At 36.4% G+C, this 15,620-nt stretch overlaps 1 protein-coding gene and 1 pseudogene across 3 annotated transcripts in view; one reads left to right on the forward strand and one right to left on the reverse strand.

Moving 5' to 3' along the window:
* OPHN1 (oligophrenin 1) overlaps nt 1-15,620 on the forward strand; it is a 362,794-nt gene that overhangs the window by 208,426 nt on the left and 138,748 nt on the right. The window lies entirely within an intron of this gene.
* Nucleotides 8,242-13,917, reverse strand: LOC102750918 (small ribosomal subunit protein uS2 pseudogene; annotated as a pseudogene).

The raw sequence follows: 15,620 nt of genomic DNA on the forward strand, positions 1-15,620 counted from the left end.
AGATTGTTCATTGCTGGTGTATTGAAACACAACTGATTATGTACCCTGCAACTTTGCTGAATTCATTTATTAGCTCTTGTAGATTTCCTGTGGATTTTTAAAAATAAATTTGTAAATATAGAATCATGTCATTTCTGAAGAGACATCATTTCACTTCTTCCTTTCCAATATGGATGCATTTTCTTTCTTTCTTTCTTTCTTCCTTTCTTTTTTTTCTTTCTTTTCTTTTCTTTCTTTCTCTTTCTCTTTCTTTCTTTCTTTCTTTCTTTCTTTCTTTCTTTCTTTCTTTCTTTTTCTTTCTTCTTTCTTTCTTTCCTCTCTCTCTCTTTCTTTCTTTTTCTTTCTTGCCTCATTGCCCTGCTTAGAACTTCCAGTACAATGTTGAATAGCAGTTGTGAAAGAAGGAGTTCTTATCTTGTTTCTTGACCTTAGGGGGAAAGCTTTCAGCCTTTTGATATTTAATATGATGCTACCTGTGCAGTTTTAATAAATGCCCTTTATTATGTTGAGGAAGTTCCCTTCCATTCCTAAATTTCTGGGTGTTTTTATTATCAAAGGTTTTTGAATTTTGTCAGATGACTTTTTTGCATCAATTCAAACGATCATGTGTTTTTTTCATTCTATTAATATGGTGTGTTAGATTGATTTTCTATTTTTATTGAAGTATAATTGACATATATTAATTTCAGTTGTACAACATAGTGATTTGACATTTATATACATTATGAAATGATCACCATGATCAGTCTACTTACCATCTGTCACCATACAGTATTATTTACAGTATCATTGTCTATATTGTCTATAGTGTACTTTACATGCTTGTGATTTATTTACTTTATAAGTGGAGGTTTGTACTTAATCTCCTTCACCTATTTTGTCCATTCTCCCAACACTTCCCCTATGGCAACCACCAGTTCTCTATGTTTATGAGTCTTTTTCTGTTTTGTTTTGTTTATGTTTGTTTTGTTTTTTAGATTCTACATATAAGTGAAATCACACAGTATTTGTCTTTCTCTGACTTATTTTACTTAACATAATACCATCTAGGTATGTCATGTCACAAATGCTAATATTTAATTCTTTTTATGGCTGAGTAATATTCCTGTGTGTGTGTGTGTGTGTTGTGTGTGTTGTGTGTGTGTAAAACCTCTTTGTTATCCATTCATTTACCAATGGACGCTTGGGTTGCTTCTATATCTTGGCTGTTGTAAATAATGCTACAGTGAAGATAGGGGTGCATGTATCTTTTTATGTTTTAATTTTTTTTTTTTTGGATAAATACTTTGGAAGTAGAGTTGCTGTATCATAATGCAGTTCTATTTTTGATTTTTTGAGGAAACTCTGTAATGTTTTCCACAATGGCTGCACCCTTTTACGTTCCCAACAACTGTGCACAAGGGTTCCTTTTCCTCTACATCCTTGCCAACAGTTGTTATTTCTTGTCTTTTTGATTAATAGCCATTCTGACTGGTGTGAAGTGATATCTCATTGTGGTTTTGATTTGTATTTCCCTGATAATGAGTGATGTTGAGCATCTTTTCATGTGTCTTTTGGACATCTGTGTGTCTTCCTTGGAAAAATGTCTGTTCAAGCCCTCTTTCCATTTTTAATCAGATTATTGTGTTGTTTTTTTTTTTAGGTTGAATTGTATGAGTTCTTTATTTTGGGTATTAACCCTTTATATAAGATACATAGTTTATCAGATATATAATTTATAAATTTCTTCTCCAACCCAGTTGGTTGCTTTTTGTTTTGTAGACAGTTCCTTTACTGTGTGAAAGCTTTTTAGTTTTAGTCCCAATAGTTTATTTTTGCTTTTATTACCCTTGCCTGAGGAGGCAGATCCAAAAAAATATATCACTAAGACTGATATCCAAGAGCTTACTATCTATGTTTTCTTTATCATATTTAGGTATTTAATCCATTTTGAGTTTATTTTTGTATATGGTGTAAGAAAGTTGTCCAGTTTTATTTTTCTGCAGTAACCTTACAGTTTCCTCAACACCATCTAATGAAGAGACAGTCTTTTCCTCATTGTAAATTTTTGTCTATTTTGCCATAGATTAACTGACCATATAAATGTGAGTTTATTTTTGGGCTCTCTATTCTTTTTTTTTTTAAGATTTTATTTATTTATTTATTTATTTATTTGAGAGAGAGAGAGAGAGACAGAGCTAGCAGGAGCAGGGGGGAGGGGCAGAGGGAGAGGAAGAAACAGACTCCCTGCTGAGCAGGGAGCCCTACGCAGGACTTGATCTCAGGACCCTAGGATCATGACCTGAGCCAAAGGCAGATGCTTAACCAACTGAACCACTCAGGTGCCCTGGGCTCTCTATTCTGTTTCATGGATCTATATGACTGTTTTTGTGCCAGTACCACACTGTTTTGATTACTGTAGCTTTGTATATCTTGAAATGTGGGATTGTGATATCTCCAGTTTTGTTCTTCTTTTTCAAGATTGCTTTTGCTATTCAGGAACTTGTGTGGTTTCATATGAGTTTTAAGATTATTTGTTCTAGTTCTGTGAAAAATGTTAGTATTTTGATAGGGATTGCATTATATGTGTAGATTGCCTTGGGTAGTAGGGACATTTTAACAATATTAATTTATCTAATCCATGAGCACAGTATATCTTTCATCAATGCATTATAGTTTTCAGAGTATAAGTCTTTCAACTCTTTGGTTAAATTTGTTCCTAGGGTTTTTTTTTTTTTTATTTAATTGTAAATGGGATTGTTTCCTGCTAATTCATTATTAATACATAGAAGTGCAACAGATTTCTGTATATTAATTTTGTATCTTGCAACTTTACCTAATTCACTTATTACTTCTAATAGATTTTTTGTAGAGTCCTTAGGGTTTTCTATATATAGTATCATATCATCTGCAAATAGTGAGTTTTACTTCTTTTCAATCTTGATGCCGTTTACTTCTTTTTCTTGTCTAATTGCTGTGGCTAGGACTTACAGTACTATGTTTTATAAAAGTGATGAGAATGAACATCCTTGTCTTGCTCCTGATCATACAGGAAAAGTTTTCAGCTTTTCACCATTGCATACAGTGTTAGCTGTGACTTTGTAATGTATGACCTTTATTATGTTGAGATATGTTCCCTCTATAGCCACTTTGTTAAAAGTTTTAAATTTTAAATAGATGTTGAATTTTATTGAATGCTTCTTCTGCATCTGTTGAGATCACATGATATTTAGCTTTCATTTTGTTAATGTTTTGTATCATGTTGATTGGTTTGCAGATATTGAACCACCCTTGCATCCCAGAAATAAATCCCACTTTGATCATAGTATATGATGATTTTAATGTGTTATTTAATTCAGCTTGCTAATATTTTGTTCAGGATTATTTGCATCTATGTTCATCAGGGATATGGACTTCTAAATTTTTGTTCATCTCTCTCTGGTTTTGTTATCAAGGTAATGTTGGCCTCATAGAATAATTTTGAAAGCATTCTTGACTTTTCAATTTTTTTTTTTAATTTGAGAAGAATAGGTATTTACTCTTAATTAAATGGTAAAATTCATCTGTGAAGGCATCTAGTTCTTGACTTTTGTTTTTTGGGAGTTTTTTGATAACTGATTGTTTTACTACTAGTAATCAGTCTTTTCAGATTTTCTATTTTTTCCTGAGTCATTCTTGGAAGATGTATATTTCTAGGAATTTATTCATTTTTTTATAGGTTGTCCAATTTGTTGGCATATGATTTTTCCTAATAGTCTATTTTTTTTTTTTGTATTTCTATGATGTCTGCTTCAACTTCTTTCATTTTGAATTTTATTTATTGGAGCCCTCTTTCTGTTTTCCTTGATGATTCTGGCTAAAGGTTTATAAGTTTCATTTATCTTTTTAATGAACCAGCTTTTAGTTCCATTGGTCTTCTTTATTGTGTTTTTAATTTCTATTTTATTTATTTTCACTCTGTGCTTTATTATTTCCTTCCTTCCACTAACTTTGGGCTTCAGTTGCTTTTCTTTTTTTTAGTTACTTTGGGTGCAAGGTGAGGTTATTTATTTGAGATTTTTCTTATTTCTTGAGGTAGGCCTGTTTCACTATAAACTTCCCTCTTGGGATGTTTTGCAGCATCCCATAGATTTTGTAATGCTGCGTTATCATTTTCATTTGTCTCACAAGGCATTTTTTGATTTCCTCTTTGATTTCTTCCTTGACCAATTGTCTAGTATCATGTTGTGTATCCTTCATGTGTTTTTGTTTTTTCCAGTTTTTCCCTTGTAATTGATTTCTATTATCATACCATTGTGGCTACAAGAGTTGCTTGATATGATTTCAGTCTTCTTAAATTTATTGAGACTTATTTTGTGGCCTAACGTGATCTATCCTGGAGAATGTTCCATGTGAACTTGAAAAGAATGTGTATACTGTTATTTTTGCATGGAATGTTCTCTATACATGTATTGGTCCATTTGGTCTAATGTGTTATTTAATACCAAGATTTCCTTATTGATTTTTTATCTGGATGGTCTATACATTGATTTAAGTGGGATATTAAAATCCCCCTTTATTACTGTATTGCTGTCAGTTTCTCCCTTTAGGTCTGTTAATATTTTCCTTATATATTTACTGCCCCTTTTTGTGTGCATGTATATTTATAAATGTTATATCTTCTTGCTGAATTGACCCCTTTATCACTATGTAGTGCCCTTCTTTTTTTAAATTCCAGTCGTTGTTTTAAAGTATGTTTTCTCTGATATGAGTATAGATAGCTACACCAGCTTTCTTTTTGTATGCATTTGCATGGAAGATCTTTTTTCATCCCTTCACTTTCAGTCTGTGTGTGTCTTTATATCTGAAGTGAATCTCTTGTAGGTAGCATATAAATGGATCTTGCTTTTTTATCCATTCAGCCACCCTGTGTCTTTTGGTTGGAACATTTAGTCAATTTTTATTTAAAATAATTATTAATATGTATGTACTTATTGCCATTTTGTTCATTATTTTCTGGTTGTTTTTGTAGTTCTTCCTTGATCCTTTCTTCTCTTGCTCTCTTCCTTTGTGATTAAATGATTTTTTTAGTGCTGTGTTTGTATTCCTTTCTCGTGTGTGTGTGTGTGTGTGTGTGTGTGTATTATAGGTCTTGGGGTTTTGGCTACCATGATGTTTATATATAACAATCTATGTATACAACAGTCCATTTGATGTTGATGGTCGCTTAAGTTTGAATGCATTCTAAAAGCACCACAGTTTTACTCCCTCCCCCACTGAGACTGTGTTTTTCTAACCATATTTTAAATCTTTATTTTGTGTATCTATAAACTAATTATTGCAGATATAGTTGGTTTTGCTACTTATGTCTTTTGACCTTCATACTAGCTTATAAATGGTTGTCATTACCTATATGTTTGCTTTTAAAAGTGGGATATTTTTTTCTTTCATAATTTTCTTCTAGCAATAGCCTTTTTTTTTGCACTTCAAGAAGTCTTTTTAACATTTCTTCTAAGGCTAGTTTAATGTTGCTGAAGTTCTTTTACTTTTGTTTTTCTAGGAAACTATTTTTCCTTTAATTTAAAATGACAGTCTTGCTGGGTAGAATATTCTTGGTTTTAGGTTTTTTCCTTTCTCCACTTTGAATTGATGATCATTCCACTCTCTCTAGCCTGCAAGGTTTAATGCTGACAAATTAGCTGATAGTTTTATGGGGGTTCCCTTATACATAACTAGTTACTTTTGCTGCTTTTAAGGTTCTCTTTCAGTTTTGACATTTTAATTGTAATGTGTCTTGATGTGGACCTCTGTGGCTTCATCTTGTTTGGGGCTCTCCGTGTTCGTGGACCTGGATGTCTGTTTCCTTCCACATATTAGGTAAGTTTTCAAGAACATTTCTTCTAATATATGTTCTTCCCCCTTTTTTCTCTATTCTGCTTCTTGGACCCCCAAATGTGAATGTCAGTATACTTAGTGTTGTCTCAGAGGTCCCTTAAACTATTCTCATTTTTTAAAATTCTTTTTTTATTTTTACTATTCCATTTGGGTGACTTCTACTAACCTGTCTTCCAGATTGCTGATCTATTCTTCTGCATCATCTAACCTGGTATCGATTCCCTCTAGTATATATATTTTTTCATTTCAATTATTGTGCTCTTCAGCTCTGATTTTTTTTTCTTATATATCTTCTGCCTCTTTGTTGAAGTTCTCACTGTATTTATCCATTCTTCTCCTGAGTTCCCTTCACATCTTTATGACCATTATTTTGACCTCTTTAGCAGGTTGATTAATAATCTCTGTTTCATTTAGTTTTTTTCTGAGCTTTTGTCTTGTTCTTTTGTTTGGAACATATTATTCTGTCTTCTCATTTTGCCTGACTCTCTTTGTTTCTATGAATTAGGTAGATCAACTGTATCTCCCAGTCTTGAAGGAGTATGCATATGTACAATGTGTCCTGAACATCACAGAAATGCAATCTCCCCCTGTCACAAGAACCAGGCCCTCCAGAGGTGTTCCCTTTGTGGGCTCCATACACTCTTCTCTTGTAGCTGGGCTATGATTAGTGTGGGTGTGCTGGTGGGCAGGACTGGCCCCCAAACTGGCTGGCTGCAATACCTGCTATGGCTGTGATTGCGCTGGTAGGTGGGGCTGGATTCCAATGAGGCTAGCTAAGAGGCCTGGCTGTGGTTGCTGAGGTCATAGTTTTGGGTGGGGTTAGCCCTCCACCACAGCTGGCTGCATGGCCTGGCCATGACTGTTGCAGGCGTGCTGGTGGGTGGGGTTGATACCCCTCAGTGATGGGAATGTTTTCGGATGTTGTGGTTCTAGGTGGTGGCCACTTACCTGGTATGGTAGGCCAGGAGCTTCTTTGGGAGAATATTGTTCATGACCAAGTCCACCTGCTGTGTTTGGCAGCATGACAGGCACTTTGAGGGGACCCCAGTTTCAGTTGTGACCTCCTGCCTGGTTTGGTGGGTCAGGAGCCACTTTGCAGGAGTTGCTAGTTCCAGCCAAGCTTTCCCACAGGGTGTGGTATAGCAGGAGCAGCTTTGGAGGTACATCTGCCAGGGCAGGCAGGTGGAGTGTGGTGGGTTCACAGGGGAATGTTGGGGCAGGGCAAATGATGCTAACAAAATAAATGGAGACTTTCAGGAATGGCACCCTCCAGTGCTGGGCCAGGTAGGTAGAAAGAAAGTTAAAAAAAAAAAAAGAGACATCTGCCCACAGTTTTGTTCCTGGAAAAAGTTCCTACAGATCCCTGCCCCTCCAGCACACATTGTAAAATTAGACAGTAAATCTCCTTCATGTATGACCAGGTACTTTTCAGATTGCTACCTCTGTGCTTCATGTCCAAGCAAGTGTGTTTGTGTGAGAGCCCTGTAAAAGCAGAGTCTTCATTTCATATAGCCCTCTGGCTCTTCCAGTGTTAAACCTCACTGATTTTCTAAGCTCCCAGAGCTAAGCACCACTGGTATTCAAAGCCAGGCATTATTGTCTTCCTGGTGTAGGTCCTCAGGGCTGGGGTGATCAAGGTGGGACTTAAAACCCTTGATGCTTAGGGAGGAACTCTGCATTTGTGATATCCCTTCTGATTATGGTTTGCCATGCTGGGGTGTGGGTCCTAACTAGACCTCATCTCTACTCCTTCTATGTGTTTTAATGTGGCTTTTTCTTCTTATCTGTAGTTGTGAAAGAGCTGTTCTTCTAGTCATTATGTCATTCTTAGATAGTTGTTCTCTATGTGGTTGTAGTTTTGGTGTGTCTATGAGAGGAGATGAGCTCAAGATCTTCCTGCTCCACCATCTTTATAGAGATTGCTACATTGATTTTCTTACGAGCACCTTTTCATTACTGGGGAAAAAACCCACTTGGTCATAGTCTATAATCCTTTTAACATTTTCTTAGATTCTGTTAGTATATTGTTGAAGATTTTTACATCTGTATTCATAACTTATGTTGGTTTATAATTTTATTTTCTTACGATTTTGTTTGCCTTTTTGTTTTTGCTTTTTTTTTTAGAAACTTTCTCTTCTTTTTTAAAGATTTTATTTATTTACTTGAGAGAGAGAGAGAGAGCACAAGGAGGGGGAGCTGCAGGCAGAGGGAGAAGCAGGCTCCCCGCTGAGCAAGGAATCCGATGTGGTACTCGATCCCAGGACTCTGGGATTATGACCTGAGCCGAAGGCAGTTGCTTCACCAACTGAGACACCCAGGTTCCCGAAACTTTATTTTCTATCAACCTTATTTTCATTTTGTGTGCCTTTGTGGAAGAGTGGCTTAAGATCACTCAGTGGTTGTTCCTATGCATTCAGTGGCCTGAGCAGTGGGAGCTACAGACCAGTGTTTGGTTGCAAGCTGAGCACTTCAATCCTTAGTAGGAAACTGCTGAATAGGCACAGAGGGCACCTGCATGCCTTCAGACCAGTCTGTGACTTCAAGTTGAGTAGCAGTGAACTCAGGAGCTGGAGCCATCCATTCACCCTGAAATTCCTCCTGGTTCACAGCCTTTTCAGCAGCAACCTGCTCTTCTTTTTCAGTCTTTTCAGGATCTCTGTAGAAGTAGAGATCAGGTATGACCTCCCATGGGTACTTACAGGAAATGATGCTATGCATGCACAGAACTTCCTGGGCCAGCATCCACCACATCACGCCCATTGAGTGAGTTCCCTTATTGCTGCAAGGGATGGCAATGTCCTCATAGTGCAGAGAAGAGTGTGTGTTATACTGAGCAATGGTAAGCAGGTTAACATAAGATGCCTCAGTGAGAGCCTGGTGGTCAGCCCTGTGATCAGTAACCACCAGAAATCTTGGCTCCCAGAAGGCTGCCTGGTTCTGGTTAGTGAAGGTTCCAGGAATGAAGTGGCCAGCAATAGGAGTGGCTCTAGTAGCAGCAGCAAACTTCAGCACAGCTCACTGGCCAGTATTCCTGGATTATATGACACTGACATCAGCTGGGTTTTTTTTTTTTTAACCTATTTAGCAGTTTAATTTAGATCATTAAAAATCTTGTAAGTTCTCTTACAGCAGTTTCTAACTAACAATACATTATAAATGAGGAATGTGTTATTTCTTCCACATGCCATTAAGATGTTTGCTAACTCCATCCTGTTACTCATAATGTATATGAAAAGCAGAAATGTACAATATATTCTGTTTATTTTGTAATAAAATGAGAAATTAACAATATGAGTTATAATCAGAAAAACTACCCTTTGGAAATTGAACAATGCTATCCTAAATAATTTTTCAATCAAAGAAGAATACAAATCTATAATTAGAGACCAGGAGAAAAATTATGAGAATATAACATACTCTATCATTCTTTTTTTTTTTTTAAAGATTTTATTTATTTGACAGAGAGATAGCAGGAGCAGGAACACAAACAGGGGGAGTGGGAAAGGGAGAAGCAGGCTTCCCGCTGAGCAGGGAGCCCGATGTGGGACTCGATCCCAGGACGCTGGGATCATGACCTGAGCTGAAGGCAGACGCTTAACGACTGAGCCACCCAGGTGCCCATATACTCTATCATTCTTAAGGATATAGTCAAAATCAGCAAAAAATCAGTAAAAGAAAATCATAGCTGTAAATTCAGCTGGGTTTTCAATGGCAACAATGGCACAAGTTCCCAGCAGAAGCTTTTCCCAGGTTCTCTTCAGATCTATGATGTAGATGCTGTCACTTTTCATTTAGTAGATATACTGACCCATTTGGAAATCAAGGTTGGTGCCACCTAAGTGGGTTCCTGCTGCAAGGAATTTGAGTACATCCTCCTTCTTCATTTGCAGGACATCAAGGGCTCTGGAGTTGTGAAAGTTTCCCTTTAAGTAATGACAGAAACACAAACTGCCATATGGACACCTCTCTGGGTAGCATGGAAAGCTATTTTCTTGTGATGTTTTTATCTGTCTTTGGTATCAGAGTAATGCTGGCCTCACAGAATGAAGTAAAATTCACTAGTGAAGTCATCTGTTCCTGGAATTTTCTTTGTTGGGAGGTTTTTGATTACTGATTCAATCTTTTGTACTTTTTAAAGGTGTGTTTAAAATTTCTATTTCTCCTTGAGCCAGTTTAAGTAATTTTGAGTACTTTCAGAATTTCTCCATTTCAGCTAGGTTGCTCAATTTGTTGACATACAATTTTCTGTAGTATTCTCTTATAATCCTTTTTTTATTTCTGGAAGGTTGTTAGTAATGTTCTCACTTTCATTTCTGATTTTGACTCCCTCTCCTCTTTTTTGTTAGTTTAGCTAAAAACTTGTCAATTTTTAAAATCTTTTTGAAGAACCAACTTTTGGTTTTGTTGATTCTATTGTTTTTCTATTCTCTGTTTCATTTACCTTTGCTCTAATCTTTATTTTCTACATTCTGATGGCTTTAGATTTAGTTTGCTTTTCTTGTTCTAATTCCTCAAGGTGTATATGAAAGTTATTGGTTTTACCTCTTTATTCTTTTTTAATATAAGCATTCACATCTATAAATCTTCCTCCGAACATTGCCTTGGCTACATCTCATAAGTTTCAGTATGTTGCATTTTCTTTTTATTTATCTCTAAGTATTTTCTAATTTCTCTCGTGATTTCTTCTTTATTCCTTTGATTGTTTAAGAGAGTTTTATTTAATTTCCACATATTCATGAATTTTCCAGTTTTCCCTTCTGTGATTGAGTTTGAGCTTTATTTTGTTGTGGTTGGAAAACATACTTAAGTAATGTCAAATTTTCAAAATGTATTAAGACTTGGTTTTTGGCCTAATACATTGTCTATCCTAAAAAATATTCTATGTATAGTTGAGAAGAATGTGTTTCCTGCTCTTGTTAGGTGGGATATTTAATATATGTCTGTTAGGTATCAATAGCTTATGGTGTTGTTTATTTTGTATTTCCTTATTGATCTTCTGTCTACACATTTTATCCATTATTGAAAGTGGGTATTGATGTCTTCACCTATTGTAAAATCACATAATTCTTCCTTCATGTTTTTGAGTTGTCAATGAGTTTATTTTTTTTAAGTTTTTATTTAAATTCCAGTTAGTTAACATACCATGTAATATTAGTTTCACATGTATAATATAGTGATTTAACAATTCCATACATCACTCAGTGCTCATCATGACAAGTGCATTCCGTATTTCCCATCACCTACCTTTATTGTATTATTATCAATTAGTTCCTTTATGTTTGTTATTAACTGTTTTATGTATTGGGGTGCTCCCATGTTAGATGTATAAATATTTACAATTATTACATCTTCTTGTTGAGTTTTCCCATTTATGACTATATAGTGTCCTTCATTTCTTGCTATACTCTTTGTTTTAAAAGTCTATTTTGTCCAATATAATATTGCTGCTCTGGCTTTCTTTTGACATCCATTTGCATGATAGATGTTTCTCCATCCCCTCACTTCACTCTGCTGGTGTCTAGGTCTAAAATGAGTCTCTTGATTGGCAGCATATAGATGGGTCTATTTTTTTTATTCATTCTGTCACCTTGTGCCTTTTGTTTGAGCATTTAGTCCATTCACATTCAAAGTAATTATTGATAGATATGCATTTATTGTCATTTTATTGTTTTTTGCTTATTTCTGAAGATTTTCTCTAATCCTTTCTTGTCTTTCATTTAAGGTTTCCTGATTTTCTTTGGTGATATATTTGGATTTCTTTCTTTTTACTCCTTGCATATTTGTTAGTGGATTTTGATATATGGTTAACATTAGATTTGTATATAACCTCTTCTGCATATAGCAGTCTATATTATGTTGATGGTTGTTTAAGTTTGAACCCATTCTTTTTTTCTTCAAAGATTTTATTAATTTATTTGAGAGAGAGAGGGAGCAAGGAAGGGAGATGGAGATGGAGAGGCATGGAATTCCAAGCAGACTCCACACTGAGCATGGGGCCTGATGTGGGGTTTGCAACCCTGAGATCATGACCTGATTCGAAACCAAGAGCTGGACACTTATTTGAACCACTCAGGCACCCATGAACCCATTCTTTACTCCTCCCCACGTTTTAGGTATGTGTTGTCATATTTTACATACTTTTATTTTGTGATTTCCTTGACTGATTTTTTACAGAAATTCATTTTTACTGCTTTTGTGTTTCCTACCTTTATACTGTCAGTTTGGGCCTCTCCTTTCCACTCCAAAGAGTCCTGTTAATATTTTTTGCAGGGCTGGTTTAGTAATCATGAACTCCTTCAGTTTTTGTTCATCTGGAAAACTCTTTATCTCTCCTTCTGTTCTGAATGATAGCCTTGCCTGATACAGTATTCTTGGCTTCAGATTTTTTCCATTCAACACTTTGAATATATCATGCCACTCCCTTCTGGCTTTGAAAGTTTCTGCTAAAAAATCAGCTTATAGCCTTATGGGGTTTTCCTTGTAACTTACTGTCTTCTTTGGTCTTGCTGCTTTTAAAATTTGTTGTTTATCACTATACTTTGCCAATTTAATTACAATATTTCTTGCTATGAATCTGTTTTTGTTGATTTTGGTGAAAGTTCTCTGTGCCTCCTAGGTCTGGATATCTGTTTCCTTCCCCAGTTTAGGGAAGTTTTCAACTGTTATTTCTTCAAATAAATATTCTGCCCCCTTTTCTAAGTCATCTTCTTCTGGGACCCCTGTGATACAAATGTTATTATATTCGATGGAGGCACTGAGTTCCTTAAGTCTCTTCTCATTTTACATAATTCTTCTTTCTCTCTTTTGTTTAGCTTAATTACTTTCCATTACTCTGTCTTCTAGGTCATTAATTTCTTCCTCAGCTTCTTCCAGCCTGCTGTTTATTCTATCAAGCATGTTTCTCATTTCATTTACTGAGTCATTTATCTCTCCTATGTTATTTCTCATCCATGTTTTAAGGGTCCCACTCATGTCTTCCTCTCTTTTCTCAAGTACTATGATTATCCTTATGATCTTTAAATGATCTATCAGGCATGTTATTTATATCTCTTTCACTTAGATCTCTGGCCATGGCCTTGTCCTGTTCTTTCATTTGGGATAAATTTCTGTCTTCTCATTTTGTCTGTTTCTCTGTGCCTGTTTCTCTGTGTTAGGAAAGTCAGATACATCTTCTGTTTTTGAGGTTAATGGCCTTATGAAGAAGAGGTCTTGTGGTGTCCTGCCATGTAGTGTCCCCTGTTCCCCAGGGCCTGGCACTTTCAGTAGTGTTTCCAATGTGTGCTGCATGTGTTCTGCTGTTTTGTCCTATCTACTTTATCCTTTAAGTCAGTCATCTGCCAGGGTTTTCTTTGCCTGTTGTGGGCAGTGTTTAGTCCTTGGCCTGAATGTGGTGCATTTTAACAAGATGTGCTCTGGTCTGATTGTGAAATGATACCTATCACGCCCACTTCCAGAACTGAGTCTCTGCAAAACTCTCGTGTTGGGAGACATGGTATGAGCCGAGATTTGGGCCACTCTTCTCGGGGAGAGTCCCACCACACTAGGACTGAGTCAGACATGACTGGGAAGGGTGGTTTCACCAGAGCATGGGAGATAGAAGACCTGGTGTAAGCATGTGAGGTAGGGAGGGTCAGTGCTGCACTGGTTCCTGCATGTGGCCCTGTGCTTATGCAGAGGTGTAGGAGGATGGAAATGTCGCTGGCCAGGTCCTTTGTTTCCAGAGGTGTTTCTCCTTGAATACTATCTCTCTGGGACATGCTCTGAGATGAGTGAATAACCTCCCCAGTGTGTGCCCCAGGGTCTTCAGATTGCTCCTTCCATTCTGTTTGTCCCCAGATTGTTTGTCTGCCTTCTCTCCAAGAGCAGTGCAATGCCTTCCAGGCTCTATCCCAGCCAAGCCTGCTTACCTTTAAAACTCCAGATTTTAAACTTGCTGATAGTAAGAACTCAAGAAATTTGGCCCCTCTTGTTTTCCAAGTCAGTTGCTATAGGGATTCATTTTCCCTGTGAGCTCACCTGTATGCTAGTGTGTCTCACACCCTTGTCTGTGACTGCAGCAGGCATGATCTCTTTCTCTTCCAAAGCACATCTCCATTCTTCCTACTTTCTTTCATGTGGCCTCTTCTGTATTTTTTTTTTTGTGTGGAGTTTATTCTCCTGTGTTTAAGTCAATTTCTAGGGTATTTAGGATGATTTGATCATTATCTAGTTGTGCAGGAAGGTAACATTAATAATATATATGTAAGCTATAAGTAATATTTATTTATTTATTTATTTATTTATTTATTTTTAAAGATTTTATTTATTTATTTGAGAGAGAGAATGAGAGAGAGAGAGCACATGAGAGGGGGGAGGGTCAGAGGGAGAAGCAGACTCCCCGCTGAGCAGGGAGCCCGACGCGGGACTCGATCCCGGGACTCCAGGATCATGACCTGAACCGAAGGCAGTCGCTTAACCAACTGAGCCACCCAGGCGCCCTATAAGTAATATTTAGATTGTCATAAAAATGTAATTACTGACTATAAGTCAAAGAAAAATTGCATTAAAAGTATATTGGGAGTATCAGGAAATGGTTTTGGGTTGGGGACAAAGGAGATGGTAGTGGTAATGAGATAGGGAGAAGAAAGAATTAAAGCCTCATCTTTATTTGAAAGTTAATAGATAATGCACAAAATTAAAAAATTCATAATAGCATTTTAAATTTATTTTGAGATATTAGAAATATGGAAGTAAATACTAGAATAATTGGCTTAGAGACAAAAGAGGTTATTTCTAAAGAAGAGGAAATAGGAGAAAGGTGACTGGGTATAGCTGCTTGTCTTAACCTACTGCATGGAACTAGATGATAATTTGAATTAAAAAAACTTTAATAAAAGTCTTAAACATGAATGCTTCTGATGTGGTCACTTGGGCATTATGAGTGTAATGCTGCAATCAAATTTCCTGGGTCTGTTTTCTCTATTCAGTCTCTGATTCTGTATAAATTTCTATTAAATAAGAAAATTTGTAAAAGTTAAACCTGGCATTCAGAGTTGGTAGTTGGTATACAATAAAGAACCTCACATCCTGCTTGGCAAAGGTATATTCTCAATGTATAGGAGTTCCTTTCCTTCCTCATCAGTCTAACAACTGTCTTAATGCAGCCATTTAACTTGAGGATGGACAGTGACTCTTGATCAGAGCCCCTGCTACATTTGGCTTTGTAGTCAAATTGTCCCTGATATGAAAGTTCTTGTTAACCAATATTGGAATGTCCCAGAAGAAGTAGGCTGATGTCACTGATTGTTGACATTAGTGGAATTAAATGTAAGTGAATTCCAGAAGAAATAGAAAATCTTAATAGACTTATAGAAAGAAAAGCCTGGGACCAAGATTTAGTTGTTGTTGTTGTTGTTGTTGTTTTTGATGGCTGCATAATATTCCACTGTATATATATATCACATCTTTATCCATCTGTTGATGGACATCTTGGCTCTTTCCATAGTTTGGCTGTTGCTTGCCATTTGCAATGAAGTGGATGAAACTAGAGGGTATTATGCTAAGCGAAATAAGTCAATCAGAGAAAGACATGTATTATATGATCTCGCTGATATGAGGAATTCTTAATCTCAGGAAACAAACTGAAGGTTGCTGGAGTGGTGGGGAGTGGGAGGGATGGGGTGGCTGGGTGATAGACATTGGGGAAGATTTGTGCTATGGTGAGTGCTGTGAATTGTGTAAGACTGTTGAATCACAGACCTGTACCTTTGAAACAAGTAATACATTAT

The sequence above is a fragment of the Leptonychotes weddellii genome, chromosome X (genome assembly GCF_054177405.1).
Source record: "Leptonychotes weddellii isolate Sample4059 chromosome X, ASM5417740v2, whole genome shotgun sequence".
In the NCBI taxonomy this organism is placed as follows: domain Eukaryota; kingdom Metazoa; phylum Chordata; class Mammalia; order Carnivora; family Phocidae; genus Leptonychotes; species Leptonychotes weddellii.